Genomic DNA, 19,911 nt, shown 5'->3' with positions numbered 1-19,911 from the left:
CAAATCAGGGTGTTCATGATTACAAGACTTCTACACTATGCACTCAGCTACTGGTGCCTATGTTAACAAGTCTGAAATGTTTTGCACTTACCAGCACTTGATAATCTGCAAAAGTGATTTCGTCTCTTCACTCCCTACCCCCCGATGTGACTCATAGACATTGCTAGACACTAAACAAACACAGTGTATAATTCCTTGGGGTGCAGCTAAGTAACAAGTTGAAATGTAGTCAACACACATATAACTAACAAAGCAGCATAGTTCAGTGTATTAAGTTGTTAGAAGCATTTCTCATTGTGGCGATCTAAAGGCAAGTGTGTTGGCTTATTTTATATATTTGCCCTGTTGCCTTATGATATTGTATTGTGGGACAGTCCACCTAAATTAATTAAGTGTTTATTCAGCAAAAACATGCTGTAAGAATATTGTGTGAAGCAGATAACTGTACATCTTGCAGAAACCTTTTTGATAATCTTGGAATTCTTTCTCTCACTTCTCAATAAATTAACTCCTTAGTAGTTTTTGTTGCTGTAAATAGGCATCAGTTTGACAATACAAGACATAAAATCATTTTCAAAATTATTTAATTGGATAGACAAAAAATCTATTCACCAAGTGGTGGCAGAACACACACATAAAAGACGGTTGTAATTGGCAAGCTTTCAGAGCCAGTGGCTCCTCCTTCAGGTCGAAGAGTTGAAGGGGAACGAAAAGGGGTGAAGGTAAAGGACTGGAGAGGTCTAGGAATAGGGGTAGATTTTGGGAAACTCGCCCAGAACCGTGGGTCAGGGGAGACTTACCGAACAGGATAAGAAGGAAAGACTGATTGTTGGAAATCATTTTCATGTAGACTGTGCCTTTTTGTCTAGGTTTCAGTGTGGAGTTGTGATAAGATATTCAGTAGCTTCCATCTTAAAATAAAGCAAGAAATTAGGAAGCCCCATGTATCCAAAAGAAAACTAAAATCATAATTCACTGGCCATTCTTTCCACAAGTTACCTGAATGTCTAGATTCAAGAATTGAAAAATTCTGTTAACTACATGACAAGTAATAGTATTTGTTATAAAGCTCCATGTACTGTAAATAGTAGTCAGTATTTACAGGTGTTGGAAAATACTCCATATACCTGACTATAAGACAAGGTTTTTTCCTCTAATTCATCATTTGAAAAATACAGTCCTGTCTTTGATTCACAGATCAAACTATTGTTGCAGAGGTCACCATCTTACATTGTATAGAGTTGAATATATAGGGGGTCATCATATATTTGCAGATTGAGCTTTGGAAATTGAGGTCACACAGACTTTATTTGAAAAATTTGGAAGAGTGGGAGGGGAAGCAGTGGCATCTGTGTGTCCTAGTACTAGGACAAATAGGGGTAGGGAAGTGGCGAGCTAGCGGCAAGTTTCGTCTTGCTACCAGCAATGGGAATGTATCCTCTGTACCTTGCTTTTTAAGAACATCTACCATGCTTACACAGCAGTTCACCGGAATACGGGAAACAACTTAATGCTGACAAAAATATATTTGCACCAAACATTAAAATGTTCACCAACATGAAAAATTAGCTTCATAAATGGCACGAAAGCTGCTACTGCTATACAGCACTTGATTTTCAAAGTTGTCAACAAATGATGGCGTGCACTGTTAACCCAGAGTGATATAATTTCTGCCAGTTCAACTGTATGAAGGCAAAAGGGCAGCATAGTGTTTGTCATTCAGTTTGCTTATATTGTCAACGCTGTGAGAACTGTACATTACAGCAGGCAGTAATGAGTGCAAATCACAGCTGTGACTCTGTTGGAGAACACAGATGTGAGAGTTTGTAGTTCACAATACCACAGGCGATGCAAAGTTACTTGTATATTAATGGTAATACAAGAAACATGGGCCAAAAATGACTGTGTAGCAGCTAGAAAAGGTGGTGTCATAGATGTGAATGTGTGAAGGTGGCATCAGAGGAAGAATAAATTAATGACTGCCAGTTCTACATGCTAAAATTCGGAGGGGGGGGGGGGGGGGATTAACGCAGGGTAGGTTCATAAAATGGGGCATCTGGTTGTTCAGTACATGCCAGAGAAACATGATGAAGACGTCCAGATTACATGAGAAATTATCTGAATGAAGGTGCTGGAGATAAAGAGGAGTTTACAGACTCCATGCAACTCGGAATTCAGAGGAAGTGGTGTGTGAGGATGATGAAGAGGGTGGTGCTGAAATTACAACAGCAACAGAACAATACTAGCTTAACGCCTTCCCACAGTGTTTCACAAAAAAACTGCTCACGTATCAGCATCATACACTCAGTGTAGTAGATCGCACAACAATGTACTTGGCCAGTGGGCAGCAAACTGCAGTTCACAAGCCACATGTGGCTCTTTGGTCCCATGTGTATGGTTCTTCCACAAAATTGCAAGTGTGCGAGTGCTCGTACATTTCCAGAAAGATAAAACATCAACATGTTTTGTCAAGTCACATCTTTGCGTAGTGTTGTGCAATGTAGTATTTCTAGCATGTGTCCCCATAGGAAAAAATGTAATTGTAGTTAAAATCTGCACCCTTGAAACTGGCAGTTCCACCTGCCTCTGTCCAAAGTGCTTTGCCTCCCTTGCAAGATTGCCGCATGAGAGGCACTTTCTTCTACATTCACTGTCGTTCTGCAAACAAGGTTATTATAAATGATTGAAGTGACTTCATATATTCACTGTAGCTGCATTAATTGACATATTGTCACAAAACTCAACACGCTTATAGAAAACTCCAAAAATTTAGTACTGTTCAAGCTGCACTTCAGATTTATGCCATGAGAGCACAGCATTGAGCACTTAGTCAAGATGGTGGCAGGCACTGAGAAAGTGTATGTTGTGCTTGAAATAAATTCACATCAATCTGTTGTTACACTGTCACTCCAGAACAAAGTTCAACAAAGATCCACCTACTGTCAACTCCATTTGGTTATTGTATGCAGAGTTTAAAGCTTCAGGATGCCTGTACAACGGGAAATGAATGGCTCGGCCTACAGTGACTGATAAAACAGATTGACCGCATATCAGCAAGTTTCACACTTAGCCCACATAGGTCAATGAACAGAGCAAGCAGCGAGCTGAACATACCACACTTGAACTTCAGGAAAATCTTAAGGAAACAACTGATCCTGAAACGTTGTTGTTGTTGTTGTTGTTGTTGTTGTTTTCAGTCTGAAGACTGATTTGATGCAGCTCTCCGTGTTACTCATCTGTGCAAGCCTCCTCATCTCCATATAACTAATTGAAACTTATATCCTTCTGAATCTCATCTCTTGGTCTCCCTCTACAATTTTCACCCTCTTTTATGTCTCAGACTGTGTCCTATCAACTGATCCCTTCTTCTAGTCAGGTTGTGCCACAAATTACATTCCTCCCCATTTCTATTCAGTATCTCATTGTTAGTTATGTGATATATCGAATCTTCAGCATTCTTCGGGTTGCACCACATTTCAAAACCTTATTCTCTTCTTGTCAATTATTCACTTCCATATATGGCTACACTCCATACAAATACTTTCGGAAAAGACTTCATAACATTAAATCTATATTTTATATTAACAAATTTCTCTTCTTCAGAAACACTTTTCTTGCCAGTCTAAAATTTATTCTTTCTACTTAGGCCGTCATCAGCTAAGCCCATTTAACATAAGTGACATTCTGCTTAAAAACAACTACTGCTTATAAATCAGCAACCAACCACAACACAAATGCGTCTATGACGTTGGTGATCGATAAATTGTGGTACATGTCGAGTTCTGCACATTTGCAGAGACAAGGAACTGTGGCGGTGTCTGATAACATCAGAAGGGAACTATGGCGGTGTCTGGTAACATCAGAAGTTATAACTTAGCCTCGTTGAGCTCACTTCTATTACAGAAATGAAATTTGTGCCTTTGTATCCTCTTAATCTTTGTTATGTTGTTTGCTTTGTTTTTGTGGCACACTGAAAAGTTACCCAAGGTTCTGATATTTTTTCCTGCAAGTCTTCTCCTACAAGAGAGACGAAAGATCTGAAAGCAAAAAGTATTTACATTTTACAGCAGAAAAAACCTACACTATGCATACAAAAGAAGATAAATAGGTAAACATGTTTTAGTGAAAAGTATTTCAACAGTGAAAAAGTCAGAATTATTGGACGAGAAAAATAATTTTCATTGTTATTTGGTGCTTATCTAAAAAACAAGATGTAAAGGATAAAGCCGAAAGGTGCTACCTACTGCATTCTATGTTATGTGATGTGTTTGCAAGTAAATATTTTCATGAGCAAATAAATATATATGTTATGAAATCTTTTGGCGACACTTTTCTTATTCTTTTAGTTCTCAGGTGTGTGAACAATTTACCAAATGACCTTTGACAAGAACTTACGCTATGAATTCTGCTTTAGTCATTAATAAACTCTAGTGCCATTGCTTGTTCTTACATTTTGTTGCTGTATTTTGATTTATCAGTAAAAAGGATAGTTGCTCATAACCTCACTTTCACCATTCCGATGCTAAACTGCACACTAGACAGCTCTCACAACACTGTCTAATTTGGTGCTGACGTAAACAGAAATGACCGCTTGAAACAGATGAGACTCAGTACAGGAGTAAAGTGCCAGGGGCATTGCAGTAGACACCCTTGTCTTGAGTAGTCAATTTAAATAAGAAAGTCAGTTGTGTAAAACGGCCTTTATTTTGCTGCCCAAATATCAAAACACATCTACTGCTTTAAATGTCTTGTTTCTTAATCTAATTTCCTTAGCATCACCTGATTTAATTTGTCTACATTCCATTATCCTTGTTTTGCTTTTGTTAATGCTCATTTCGTATCCTCCCATTCCGTTCAGCTGCTCACCTAGGTCCTTGCTATCTATGACAGAATTACATTGTCATTGGCAAACCTCAGAGTTTTTATTTCCTCTCCCTCTACTTTAATTCCTTCTCCAAATTTTTCTTTTGTTTCCTTTACTGCTTGCTCGGTGTACAGATTGAATAACACCACTGCCTCCCTTTTATGCCCTTCAACTCATATAACTACTGTCTAGGTTCTGTACAAGGTGTAAATAGCTCTTCACACGTTGAATTTAACGTTGATACCTTCAGAATATCAAAGGGAGTATTCCAGTCTATATTGTCAAAAGCTTTCTCTAAGTCAGCAAATGCTATAAATGTAGGTTTGCCTTTCCTTAACCTATCCTCCAAGATAAATGTAGGACCAGCATGGCTTTGCATGTTCCTGCCTTTCTCTGGAATCCCAACTGATTTACCTCAAAGTTGGCTTCTACCATATTTTCCATTCTTCTTCTGTAAAGAATTCATGTTAGTATTTTATGACCATGACATTGATCTGATAGTTTGGTAATATTCACATCTGTCACCACGTGCTTCCTTGAGAATTGTAATTATTATTTTTGTATTGAATTCTTAGCATATTTCTCCTGTCTCGTCTATATTGCACACCAGATGGAAGAATTTTGTCATGGCTGGCAATCAGTAGTTTTGATGGAATGTCGTCTACTTCCGGTACCCTGTTTTGACTTAGGTCTTTCAGTGATGTGTCACATTCTTCTCAGATTCTTATCTCCTATCTCATCTTCATCTACCTCCACTTCCATTTCTATATTACCATTTTCTAGTTAATCTCCATTGTATAGACCTTCTACAAACTCCTTCCACCTTTCAGCTTTCCCTTCTTTGCTTAGGACTGGTTTTCCATCTGATATCTTGATATTCATACAACTGCTTCTCTTTTCTCCAAAGGGTTCTTCAATTTTCCTGTAAGCGGTGTCAATCTGTCTTCTAATGAAGTATACTTCTAAATCCTTACATTTGTCCTCTAGCCCTTTCTGCTTAGCCATTTTGCACTTCCTGTCAGTCTCATTTTTTAGACATTTGTATTCCCTTTCGCCTGCTTCATTTACTTTAGCTTCATATTTTCTCCTTTCATCAGTTAAATTCAATAGTGCCTGTGTTATCCAAGGGTCTCTGCTAGGCCTTGTCTTTTTTACTTATTTGATCCTGTGCTGCCTTCACTTTTTCATCTCTCAGTGCAAAAATGGTGCAAATGGCTCTGAGCACTATGCGACTTAACTTCTGAGGTCATCAGTAGCCTACAACTTGGAACTAATTAAACCAGATAACCTAAGGACATCATACACATCCATACCCGAGGCAGGATTCGAACCTGCGACCGTAGCGGTCTCTCGGCTCCAGACTGCAGCGCCTAGAACCGCACAGCCACTCCGGCCGGCCTCATCTCTCAGTGCTACCTATTCATCTTCTACAGTATTCCTTTCCTAAGTTTCAGTTAGTCATTGCCCAATGGTGCCTTTGAAACTGTGAACAACCTCTCATTCTTTCTTCTTAACTAGGTCCCTTCTCCTTAATTTCCTACCTCGTTGTAAGTTCTTCAGTTTTATTCTACAGTTCATAAACAGTAAATTATGTTCGAAGTCTACATCTGCCCCTGGAAATATCGTACAGTATAAAATCTGGTTCCAAAATCTCTGTCATACTATCATATAATCAGTCTGAAACCTTCCAGGTTCTCCAAGCCTCTTTCACAATTCTTAAACCAAGTGTTAGTGATGATTAAATTGTGCTGTGTTAAAAATCTACCAGGCAGCTTCCTCTTCCATTCCTGTCCTCCAGTCCATATTCACCTACAATTTTTCCTTCTCTTCCTTTTTCTAACTATCAAATTTCAGTCCCCCATCAGAATTAAATTTTTGTCTCCCTTCATATCTGAATAATTTCTTTTACGTCATTGTACGTTTCTTCAATCTCTTCATCATCTGCAGATTTGTTGGCATATAAACTACCACCATTTGCAATTGCTACAAGCCCTGACTCCCGACATCAAAGTCTGACACTTTAAATTTTTGGCACATTTGCAACAGCTTAAGACAAAGGATGGCTTTTGTGAGAAACTCATCCTCAATGAAGAGGCAACATTTTTTTGTGAACAGCACAGTGAAGAGGCACATTGTGCAAATCTGGAGGCAAATCCCCATGCTATCATGCAGAACATTTGAGATTAATCAAAGTTAATGTGTTCTGTGCAATCTCATGGCTTAAAGTTTACAGACCCTTTTTCTTGTGCAAAAAGACCGTTGTAGAACACGTGTATCTGGACATGTTAGAAAATTGGCTCATGCCACAACCGGAGACTGACAATGTGAACTTCATCTATCAAAAGTAATGTGCTCCACCTTACTTCCATCATGATATTCGTGAATTCTTAAACAGGAAATTGAGAAACTGATGTATCGGTTACGATGGGATAGATGATGTGACTTACCGAACGAAAGCGCTGGCAGGTCGATAGACACACAAACACACACACAGAATTCAAGCTTTCGCAACAAACTGTTGCCTCATCAGGAAAGAGGGAAGGAGAGGGAAAGACGAAATGATGTGGGTTTTAGGGGAGAGGATAAGGAGTCATTCCAATCCCGGGAGCGGAAAGACTTACCTTAGGGGGAAAAAAGGACGGGTATACACTCGCGCACACACACACACACACACACACACACACACACACACACACACACACACATATATCCATCCACACATATACAGACACAAGCAGACATATTTTTCCCACGTGGAAAATATATATATATATATATATATATATATATATATATATATATATATATATATATATCAACAAACTGCTGCCTCATCAGGAAAGAGGGGGAGGAGAGGGAAAGAGGAAAGGATGTGGGTTTTAAGGGAGAGGGTAAGGAGTCATTCCAATCCCGGGAGCGGAAAGACTTACCTTAGGGGGGAAAAAGGACAGGTATACACTCGCGCGCGCGCACACACACACACATATCCATCCACACATATACAGACACAATCAGACTTAAATATGTCTGATTGTGTCTGTATATGTGTGGAAGCCTGTGGGAAGCGGATAAAAATTATCAGTGATGTGGGAAAAACGGAAATGGAAATAAAGCGAAAGTTATTAGAACTGGCCGAAATGGTTGTTTAAAAGGTGAAAGGAACTGTTTGTGAACTGGAAATGGTGGATTTTATAGCGGCGGTAGTGTTGAAAGCGGTAAACCTCTCTCCCAATCCGAAACCTCTGTCCTATCCAAAGGCCTCACCTTCAGCCCCACTCCCAGATTCAACCAAACAGCCCTTGTCAAAGATTTACTGTCCTACACTCGTACTCTCTGCTGGAGGTATCACTTTGCCTCGAAGAAAAATGATCCTAATCCTACTCCTAATGATCCAACTCCCCAAGACACCATCCAAATTGAACCCTGCCTGGAACAGTTCCGTCCTCCGTCGCAGCGGGACCCACCTCCTCTTCCTCAAAATCACCCTCTCCAAACCTTCCAGGAATTTCTGACTTCCAGCCTTGCATCTCAATCCTTCTTAAAAAACCTTGATCCTACTCCCAACATCACCACTGCTGAAGCCCAGGCTATCCGTGATCTGAAGGCTGACCGATCCATCATCATTCTTCCGGTGGACAAGGGTTCCATGACCGTGGTACTTGATCGTCGGGAGTATGTGGCTGAGGGACTGCGTCAGCTTTCAGACAACACCACAAAGTTTGCCAAGGTAACCCCATTCCCGATGTCCAGGCGGAGCTTCAAGGAATCCTCAGAACCTTAGGCCCCCTACAAAACCTTTCACCTGACTCCATCAACCTCCTGACCCCACATACACCCCGCACCCCTACCTTCTACCTTCTTCCTAAAATCCACAAACCCAATCATCCCGGCCGCCCCATTGTAGCTGGTTACCAAGCCCCCACAGAACGTATCTCTGCCTACATAGATCAACACCTTCAACCCATTACATGCAGTCTCCCATCCTTCATCAAAGACACCAACCACTTTCTCGAACGCCTGGAATCCTTACCCAATCTGTTACCCCCGGAAACCATCCTTGTAATTATACACAAATATTCCGCACGTCCAGGGCCTCGCTGCGATGGAGCACTTCCTTTCACGCCGATCACCTACCACCCTACCTAAAACCTCTTTCCTCATCACCTTAGCCAGCTTCATCCTGACCCACAACTTCTTCACTTTTGAAGGCCAGACATACCAACAATTAAAGGGAACAGCCATGGGTACCAGTATGGCCCCCTCGTACGCCAACCTATTCATGGGTCGCTTAGAGGAAGCCTTCTTGGTTACCCAGGCCCGCCAACCCAAAGTTAGGTACAGATTTATTGACGACATCTTCATGATCTGGACTCACAGTGAAGAAGAACTTCAGATTTCCTCTCCAACCTCAACTCCTTTGGTTCCATCAGATTCACCTGGTCCTACTCCAAATCCCATGCCACTTTCCTTGACGTTGACCTCCACCTGTCCAATGGCCAGCTTCACACGTCCGTCCACATCAAACCCACCAACAAGCAACAGTACCTCCATTATGACAGCTGCCACCCATTCCATATCAAACTGTCCCTTCCCTACAGCCTAGGTCTTCGTGGCAAATGAATCTGCTCCAGTCCGGAATCCCTGAAGCATTACACCAACAACCTGACAACAGCTTTCGCATCCCGCAGCTACCCTCCCGACCTGGTACAGAAGCAAATAACCAGAGCCACTTCCTCATCCTCTCAAACCCAGAACCTCCCACAGAAGAACCACAAAAGTGCCCCACTTGTGACAGGATACTTTCCGGGACTGGATCAGATTCTGAATGTGGCTCTCCAGCAGGGATACGACTTCCTCAAATCCTGCCCTGAAACGAGATCCATCCTTCATGAAATCCTCCCCACTCCACCAAGAGTGTCTTTCCGCCGTCCACCTAACCTTCGTAACCTCTTAGTTCATCCCTATGAAATCCCCAAACCACCTTCCCTACCCTCTGGCTCCTACCCTTGTAACCGCCCCCGGTGTAAAACCTGTCCCATGCACCCTCCCACCACCACCTACTCCAGTCCTGTAACCCGGAAGGTGTACATGATCAAAGGCAGAGCCACGTGTGAAAGCACCCACGTGATCTACCAACTGACCTGCCTACACTGTGACGCATTCTATGTGGGAATGACCAGCAACAAACTGTCCATTCGCATGAATGGACACAGGCAGACAGTGTTTGTTGGTAATGAGGATCACCCTGTGGCTAAACATGCCTTGGTGCACGGCCAGCACATCTTGGCACAGTGTTACACCGTCCGGGTTATCTGGATACTTCCCACTAACACCAACTTATCCGAACTCCGGAGATGGGAACTTGCTCTTCAATATATCCTCTCTTCCCGTTATCCACCAGGCCTCAATCTCCGCTAATTTCAAGTTCCCGCCACTCATACCTCACCTGTCATTCAACAACATCTTTGCCTCTGCACTTCTGCCTCGACTGACATCTCTGCCCAAACTCTTTGTCTTTAAATATGTCTGCTTGTGTCTGTATATGTGTGGATGGATGTGTGTGTGTGTGTGTGTGTGTGTGTGTGTGTGTGTGTGTGTGTGTGTGTGTGTGTGTGTGTGTGTGCGCGAGTGCAAACCCATCCTTTTTTCCCCCTAAGGTAAGTCTTTCCGCTCCCGGGATTGGAATGACTCCTTATCCTCTCCCTTAAAACCCACATCCTTTCGTCTTTCCCTCTCCTTCCCCTCTTTCCTGATGAGGCAACAGTTTGTTGCGAAAGCTTGAATTTTGTGTGTATATTTGTGTTTGTTTGTGTGTCTATCGACCTGCCAGTGCTTTTGTTTGGTAAGTCTCATCATCTTACTTTTTAGATATATTTTTCCACGTGGAATGTTTCCCTCTGTTAAGATGATGTGACTTACCAAATGAAAGTGCTGGCAGGTCGACAGACACACAAACGAACACAAACATACACACAAAATTCAAGCTTTCGCAACAAACTGTTGCCTCATCAGGAAAGAGGGAAGGAGAGGGAAAGACGAAAGGATGTGGGTTTTAAGGGAGAAGGTAAGGAGTCATTCCAATCCTGGGAGCGGAAAGACTTACCTTAGGGGGAAAAAAGGACGGGTATACACTCGCGCGCGCACACACACATATCCATCCACACATATACAGACACAAGCAGACATCTCACAAGCAGACATGTCTGCTTGTGTCTGTATATGTGTGGATGGATATGTGTGTGTGTGCGAGTGTATACCCGTCCTTTTTTCCCCCTAAGGTAAGTCTTTCCGCTCCCGGGATTGGAATGACTCCTTACCTTCTCCCTTAAAACCCATATCCTTTCGTCTTTCCCTCTCCTTCCCTCTTTCCTGATGAGGCAACAGTTTGTTGCGAAAGCTTGAATTTTGTGTGTATGTTTGTGTTCGTTTGTGTGTCTGTCGACCTGCCAGCACTTTCATTTGGTAAGTCACATCATCTTTGTTTTTAGATATATTTTTCCTACGTGGAATGTTTCCCTCTATTATAACTATATACACACACACACACACACACACACATGTGGGTTATACCAGAACTGCAAGCTCTTGTTAACAGTGCATACCTACAAAATCAATTGGGAAGGGGTGGGGGTGGGGGGGTGTGCACATATGGAGCACTTGTAATATGTCAAAAAATTCAGTCAGGCTGCACACATGTGGAAGGCACTCAAGAATCAAGCACGAGTCGTGTGAGCAAGCCAGTCAGTCAGCACCCTTGTTGTGCAGTGGTTAATGCTAGTTGCATCTGTAAACTGTGTGTGGGCAACAAAAGCTCCTACTCGAAGCATAAAGTGACCTGCATGTTTCCAGTCTGCTACAAATCGTACAGGTATATTTGTCATCAGTTTGAGAATTGTACTTTTTTTTTTTTTTTTTTTTACTTTATTAGTATAAAATGAAAATATTTGGTCGCCCTGTTTAACATGGCTACGAAGAAGAAGTCGAGAAAAATGGAACGTTAATGCCATGCCTTTAAAGTTGAACGGACTGAGGGTTTATCCGAAAATTTTGTGGCCTTCTGACCTGTCTTACTTATTGTTAGGAATAAATGGCTCCTAACATGGAAAGTGTGTGGAAGGACACTTTGCAACTAAATGTGTCATTTAGTACAAAATATCCAATTGGTGAAGCAGTGAAGAAAGCAGTTGATGAACTTCAGGTGAGACAAGAAAAATAAAGTTCTGTATTTAATTACTGCATGCAATACTTCAACAGTGTTTTAGTTAGTCAAGAGACTGCTAAGAGATGGAAACCACATATAGTCGGTGAATATATAAAAAGTTGGTTTACAAGGGTGTGCTGAAAAGTAATGACTCCAAATTTTTTACATGAAAACTCTTTAAGCTATTTAAATAAAACAAATGTTATTAATATTCTAAATATTTATTATTCATGTCTGCATATTTACAGCCCTCTGCCAATAGAGGGCATCCTCCATATAGTCCTGACTTGGCTTGTCCAAGATTAATCGGTTTCCAGAACTTAGAGAACATGTTTGAGGACTTTACTTCAATAGTGATGAAGCAGAGGTGAGGTTGTGGCTCTAACAACCAAGTTAAACACTCTACAGTGGTGGTATCAAGTCTGTTGTTGGGAGAAATTTATGTATAGCCAGGGTGATAATGTTGAGAAATTAATGTGTGAACATGAAGGATAAAGATGTAGAATGTTACAAAAGTTTGTTATATTTAAAGAGCTTTAACATAAAAAATTCAGAGGCATTACTTTTCAGTGCACGCTCTAAGTGCATCTGAATAGCTGTTTCGGGAATTTAATAACAAAGCAGATATTGTAAAAAATGAAAGATTTACCAGTTCTTGCTACAACAGTGAAAGATAAAACAGTCAAAATGTCTTCCAATGTAACCAACCAGTAAATTGAAGATCTTAAATGGGTTTCAGCTTCATCACTAGCAGTTGAAGCATCTTGTGACAAAATGATACAGTGCAAAGGTTTACCTTTTTGTATGATTCATTTCATCTACAAGTCACAAAGAAGAACTTTTAGGATTATTGCCACTCAACAGATAAAGAGCACTACGTAATGGCGTACAGTGGTTATCAAGAGTAAATGCTTTGGAACATTTTATATTCTTATTAACAGAAATTAAAGCATTTCTCCTTGAGAGGGTGTTCACTGTCCAGAACTAACAGGTAGTCAGTGGATCCAAAAATTTTACTCGTGGTGGGTGTTGCATGAATCCAAAGCCGCCTTAAATGTAAGCTTCAGAGGAAAGTAAACAGTTTTTTCAAAGTTACAAGAGGGAAACAAATTCTCTCTCTTTTTCTCAAGCTCTTGAAAGAGAAACTTTTATTCACTTTGCAAACTTACTGAAACATTGGCAAGAAAATAATTCTGATATTGACATTTGCTATTTCAAAACTCCACTTTTAAATATAAGGATAGTTTTCTTAACAGGTTTCAGGAATTCGGTAACAGCAAAATGCTGTTAGTGTTTGTTAAAAAAATTTATTAATGCTTCTGTAATGGAATTAAATTTTTCTTCCTTTAATACAGACACTGATACTTCAAATGCAATTGCTGAATTTGGGGGGGAGGGGGGGGGGGGACAAGGAATTGCGGAGCTCAACAGTTCAATGTCTTTGTGCTAATATAGAAATATTGGAGAGAAACAAAAATGAGCTTAGTTCACAGCATAAGTGGTCAGCTTTGAAAGACCTGGAGAAGAAAGATGTGTTGGTTTTTAACATCTGAAATAGTATTCCTGAGTCACGTGATCAGCAGAAAAAAATAATGTTTGCTATGCTACATATTCATCTGAACAGTCATTTACAACCCTAAATCTTTTCTTGGGTATGCTGAGAATTTGTCATACTGATGAGAATCTGGAAATGTGCTTGATATTAAAAACAACATACAGCCTTGACTTACCCAAGCCTCCCAGGGAGATGTAACCAGGCCATTGTTCACATTAGTGTTTGTCAGTAATTTTCATGAACTAATTTTATGAATACTATATTTATTATGGTATCAAGTTTTATTCAACAGTCCTATAGTGTAGCGAAGGCTTAAAAGTTTACTTGAAGTTTAGTAAGTTAATTTTAGGGAGCTTTGAGGAGTGAGATGATGTAGTGTTGAGATGGTTTGGACATGCAGAGAGGATGAACGACTAGTCATAGATGAAACAAGTAAACAAGACCAGTTTGGGTAGGGGAGTTAGTAGGTGTTGACCTCTTTGAAGTACCTCAATCAAATTGAAGACATTTCTGCCAAAGGCCAACTTAGAAGTTTCCTAATTAAGTTAATAACAGTGTACCTGTGTATATAGTGTAAGTTTAAAAAATGTGGCTCTCAAAATAAAGTTCAGTCATTGTGCTGCTGATATTTGACTCTCTTGACTCATGAGTTTGCTGACCACTGTACTTGGCCACATGATTAGTGTTGCTCAGACATCTGTTTATTTTGATACGCCTTCAAGTGATACTGTCAACATGGAAGGGCAATTATGTGAATAGTGACGAGAAGGCCCGCTACACAGTAATCCTGGGAATGATAGTAGATGGAATGAGACTGAGGAAGCTGCCCCCCTATGTGATTCTTACTAGGAAAATCATACAAAAGGGGAAACTGCCTGCAGGTTTAACTCCAGGTGTCAAGAAAAGTGTGAATTACAAATGACGTAGTGCTAAATTAGTGCAAGGTTGTTTGTAACAGAGTACCAGGCTCTTGTCTTAACAAAAGACAAATCTTGGCACTGGATATTTTCAGGGGTCACCTACCCAGGAAGATAAGGGGCTGATATCGAAAAGCAATGCAGAATGTGTATGTGATAGACCTTTTAAGTCTCACCTCTGACAACTTTATAATGAGTTGTTTCTTCTTGGGGATTGTGTGTCACTCCGGCGGTCAAGTTATAGAAACCCTCAATATCTGTGCTATACCAGTGGCTCCTTAATTTATGGAACAGAATCTCAAGTGAATCTATAATGAAAGGATTCAAGAAGTGTGCTGCATATCCATTGTATTGAATGACTCTGATGACTTTTATTTGATCACTTCATTCTAAATTTGCTTTGTATGCATTTCTTGAGATATTTCATAGTTTTGGCTGTTACCAGTAATTTATCAACAATAGGGAAAATAATATGTGAGCATAAAATGTGTTCCTTAATTTTACAACAGAGCATCATCAGGTATATAGGTCCATTGTTATGCACATCTGTTTGATGACCCTTCTCAAAAACAGAAATTATCTCTGTCTTTTTCCAATCTCTTACAATGCTTTGTTGCTCCAGTGGAATTCAGTAAACTATTCAAGACATGGAGCAAGTTCATTTGTATTTTCCATCTAAAATTGCACAGGAGTCAGCTCCTACCACCTTTCCTTGGTTGAGTGATATTAAGTGATTTTCTGATACACTCTCATATGTGACAATATACGTCGATTTCAATTAAACAGAAACACACAATTTATTTGAAATATACCCTTTTATTTGCAAATGTCTTGATCACATTTGGCAGATATATCACAGTTAACAGATACTGACTCTGATGAGTTATCATCATAACTAAAAATCCAAATGCAAAGGCATCATGATGCACTTATTGTGGTTGCCTCAAATTTTAAATTGCCTGAATGATTGCTTGATGACACCTAGATATGTTATTTCTTTTACAAGATACTGGATTTTTAGTTATAATGATGACTTATTACGGGCAATACCAGTTAACAAATTTATCCACCAAATACGACCAAGACATTTGTGAGTAAAAGATATGTCAATTTGGTGTTTGAGTAGTAATCAACTTGTGATAAGATCTTCCTCTGTATAATTTTGGAAGACCAAAATCAGTACTGTCATCATGATCACTGATTGACTGTGTCAACGAATTTTATCTATTTACTGACTGTACAGAAGACCAAATAATCTAATGTTTTTTGTCAGATGGTTCAGAAAATTTACTTTAAGCTGAGAGGATGAACTGTTCAGATCATTCACTTTGGCAGAATAGTGACATCGTGGAGCCCTATTGATGTGATGTCCGAATACTGCTACAGTTGAGGGCAGCAGCCCGAAACCTGTTGTTCTCCACAAGGTTGTTTCTAGTTGCTGATGGGCAGTGGCCGATTCTCCCCTGCATAAATGTCATTTCCATGTCTTCTGTTACTGACAACTATACAATAACACAGGGAACAAACTGTAGTAGAGTTGGCGTTAAGTTGATCCTTAACAGTTGTGCGGCTGCTTCATGGCCAACCTCAACCAGTAATGTAATGCAATTTTATAAATATCTCTTTGGTGTAGATTCAGCATTGTCATGTCTCTGCAGATGGCTACTGTTTTCACTTGCAGCCATTAGTGCTTCACATTGAAAGCGGACAACGGTTCTGCAAGCTGTCAGGGACTTTCTTGTGATGCCTCTACTGTACACAACTGTGACACTATAAACATTGTAAAATTTCACTATTAAAAGTATGAACAACAAAGAACAAGAATAAAAATTAGTCCTGGTGCCTTTTGGTCAATGCTAACACACTTTTCCAAAGCAAAAATCAAAGCTACAACACAAACTGCATACAGGCGACAAGTGACCACTTTGTTGTTTATTGCCATTACCAGCTTTGAACAGCCAGTTCACCTTCAGATGGCTGCATTATGTTTATTAAAGTTATCACTTAGCATCTGTCGCATTTTTTGGGAGGTGGTACTCTACAGCATTAATTTAGTGAATGATAGCTTTTCTTACCGTTCAGCAGTTGCTACCCTCTACATGGCAGCCATTAACAGAAAAGCTTTAGAATATGTTTTGTCATGTATTTTGGTTTCTGGAAAGTGATGAGGTCATTGACTAAAAGATTTGTTTTAGGAGAGTATAATCCATAAGGCTGACACTTTAAGTGAGCCAAGTTAAGACAGTGAATTTTCTACAGAATATGTATTGTGACATTTAATGAGGAATTAAACTCTTTAAATCTGAAAATAACAAGCCCTGCCTGATTGAAACAGTTAATTTTTTTCTCTTTTTCTTTGGGGAGGGGGAGGGATTAAAAATCTGCCCTACAGGCAACATAAATAATGTGGAAATGATTCCAAAACATACATTGTGAAGTTGTGTGCTTGTAATTGTAAGTAATTTTATAACTGCTGTGCATGGTTGCAGGGATATGTTGACGAAGATGTTAGTGAGAGTAGCATCCATCTTTTCAGAGATGGTTCAGGATCTCGGATGTTCAGTACAGAGTGTCAAACCAACAACTTTCAGTCACCTAAATATACAGATTGTTATTTTATTGGGCACCAGTTTCGATGATATATTTCAGGCCCCCTGACCGACGTGTAGGAAGATTCCCACCTCGCTTCCTGTCAAAATAGGGGCCAGCATTCAAAGATTTGTATCCGTAGATTTTTGAGAAAGCAATCACTTCAGCACGTGATGTCTTCTGAAGTGATCACTGCCTCAAAAATGTACAGTTACCAGTCTTGCTGTCCCCTGTTTTGACCGGAACCGAGGTTGAAATCTTCCTAGATGTCGGTCAGGGGCCCTGAAGTAGAGTGGGGCCTGGTATCCCATGAGGATGCTGGAAAGCATTGCTACAGTCAACAGGGAGACAAACCTTAAGGTGTTCAAATATAGGTCAGCTGATGGAACAAAAACATACGTAATTGATTGTCTGAATGAAGGAAGCCTTTCCTGCCAACGGTTGACACATGGAGGGGGGGGGGGGGGGGTTGCAACAGAGATAACATAATAGAGGTTTGTATTCGAAATAAAACTTGCAGAATTATTCAGAGACTGTTTGCACAAGAAGACAAAAAATAATATTTCAAACAACAATGTTGCTAAGCAAATTGACAAGAATGGGAACAGTAGACGTGAAGACATGTAGGTTCTGGACCTCTTTAAATTGTTGGCAGTACTATACAAGTGTGTTACCAAAATCCGTAATAACATCGGGGGAGGGGGGGGGATATTATAGTTTATTTGTGCAAATTACTTCAGAATCACTGAAGTGAGTTGAAGAAACATTTTGTGTAAGTGACTCTTATTATCTGAGGTGTACCGTAGTGATAATGCACTGGACTCATATTCAGGAGGAATGTAGTGCAAATCCCCCATTTGGTCAACCAGATTTTGATTTTACAAGATTTCCCTAAATTGCTAGAGGCAAATGCTGAGAAGGTTCATTTGAAAGGGTGCAAAATGTATCCTCCCTCAGTCCAAGTTTGCTCTAATGACCTTATCATTAGTGGGACGTCAGACCCATCTTCTTCCTTCCATTTTATCTGCATCACCGTAACTGGATCCACGTACCTGTACCCCTTTAAATTGTGAATAACATTGTTTTAATTGCTTCAAATTCAGAACAATTTAATAAAAGAATGGAGAAGAAAAAATATAACAATTATTATAATAGGCCTGAAAATTAACTCAAAAAAAAAATTAAGTATTGTCAATATGCTGACAGTAAATCAGAAAAGATTAGTTATAACTTGAACCAGCCGATGAGCTTATGTTCTTAGGGCAACTGCAAATGATTAGCAGATTGGCTCAGAAACAGAAATTGGGGAATTAAAAATGTCTGGAAGTTTATTGGGAAAACTTTATGATCTGTTCATTAGGAAATTCACAATTGGCCAACAACATAAAGTATATCTAATGCATGTGTACTGCCAGGTCAAACTATGACTAAGACATGAATCTTAAATAGCAGGGAAAAAACATTTAGAAAGGCTCAATGAACAGTTGAAGAAAGCATGTCAGAAATAACCGAAGTTGATAGTGATTTCAGAAGGAGATGGTCCAGGTGCGTAGTAAAGGTAATTGGCTAAAGAAGAAATAACTAAACTCTCTGTTGGACTTATTACTGTAAGAGATGGCAAGGACAATGTCCTAGTGGTAGATGGTTGGATGTTAATGATGATAAATGTGTGGGCATGTGAAAAGCTGAAACTCACAGTACCTCATGAGCTCTGTGAATGCTCCGTATCCAACCAGCTAATGAAAAAATTGCCTGCTGATGAGATGTAAAAGCAATTGTGAGGTGACAAATTCCAGTTTTGCAGTCATGGTGTGTCCATTGAAGTTTACAACAAGGAATCCATGTTCAAAATCCAAAAGTCTGTGGAGCTACTGGTGTTGAAAAACCCAGGACAGACTTAGTGGGAACTCCACCAGGAAAACACTGACACATCTCTCTCCAGACGTTTGAATTGTCAAACATTAGGGTGAAGGTGATGGAACAACTTCTTTGTGAAGCTTCCTGGTGGATTAAAACTATTTACTGGGCCATGACTGGAATTCAAGACCTTTGTCTTTTGTGGGCAAGTGCTTTACCAACTGAACTACACATGCACGAGTCACGAACCATCCTCACAGCTTTGCTTCTGCCAGAACCTCATCTCTTACCTTCCAAACTGTGCAGAACATTTCCTGCAAAACTTGTAATACCAGCACTCCTGGAATGCTAGTCTTCTGTGAAGGTTAGAAGGTAGGAGATGAGGTACTGGTGGAAGTAGAACTGAGAGGATGGGTTGTGAGTCATGCTTGGGTAGCTCAGTCAGTAAAGTACTGTCCCGTGGAAGGAAAAGGTCCTGAGTTCGACTCTCAGTCCAGCACGCAGTTTTGATATGCCAGGAAGTTTCAGATCAGTGCCACTCTGTTGCAGAGTGAGAATCTCATTCTGGAAACTTCTTTGTGGTCAGAAACTACCTATACATCTTATGCAAATAACAATATAAAACCAATGAATTTTCAAGCAAAGAGGATTTTTGAATACAATAAGAAGATTAAACAGTTGGTTTTGAAGGATAAAGAAGTACAAAGCATGTGGCACATGTTGTTTTAAAGATTGTAAAGTTGAAACTTTTTGATAGTATTCCTTGCTCAGCATGAGGGCAGGGACATTGTAGCCTACTTTAACAAATTGACTGTGAAGATACTTGCTCTCAATATTGTCACTTCACTGTTACAGATGGAAGTTAGACATAATTTGACTCTGCACTCATGTGACAACCAGTTTGTTACTGTGTAGTAATGTATGCTGA

At 40.0% G+C, this 19,911-nt stretch overlaps 1 protein-coding gene across 7 annotated transcripts in view; it reads left to right on the top strand.

Moving 5' to 3' along the window:
* Positions 1–19,911, top strand: part of LOC126251818 (D-aspartate oxidase) — a 253,875-nt gene that overhangs the window by 181,337 nt on the left and 52,627 nt on the right. The window lies entirely within an intron of this gene.

The sequence above is a fragment of the Schistocerca nitens genome, chromosome 4 (genome assembly GCF_023898315.1).
Source record: "Schistocerca nitens isolate TAMUIC-IGC-003100 chromosome 4, iqSchNite1.1, whole genome shotgun sequence".
NCBI classification, from domain to species: domain Eukaryota; kingdom Metazoa; phylum Arthropoda; class Insecta; order Orthoptera; family Acrididae; genus Schistocerca; species Schistocerca nitens.
Note: the sequence above shows the minus strand (reverse complement) of the source record. Positions and strands in the feature narration are given on the sequence as shown.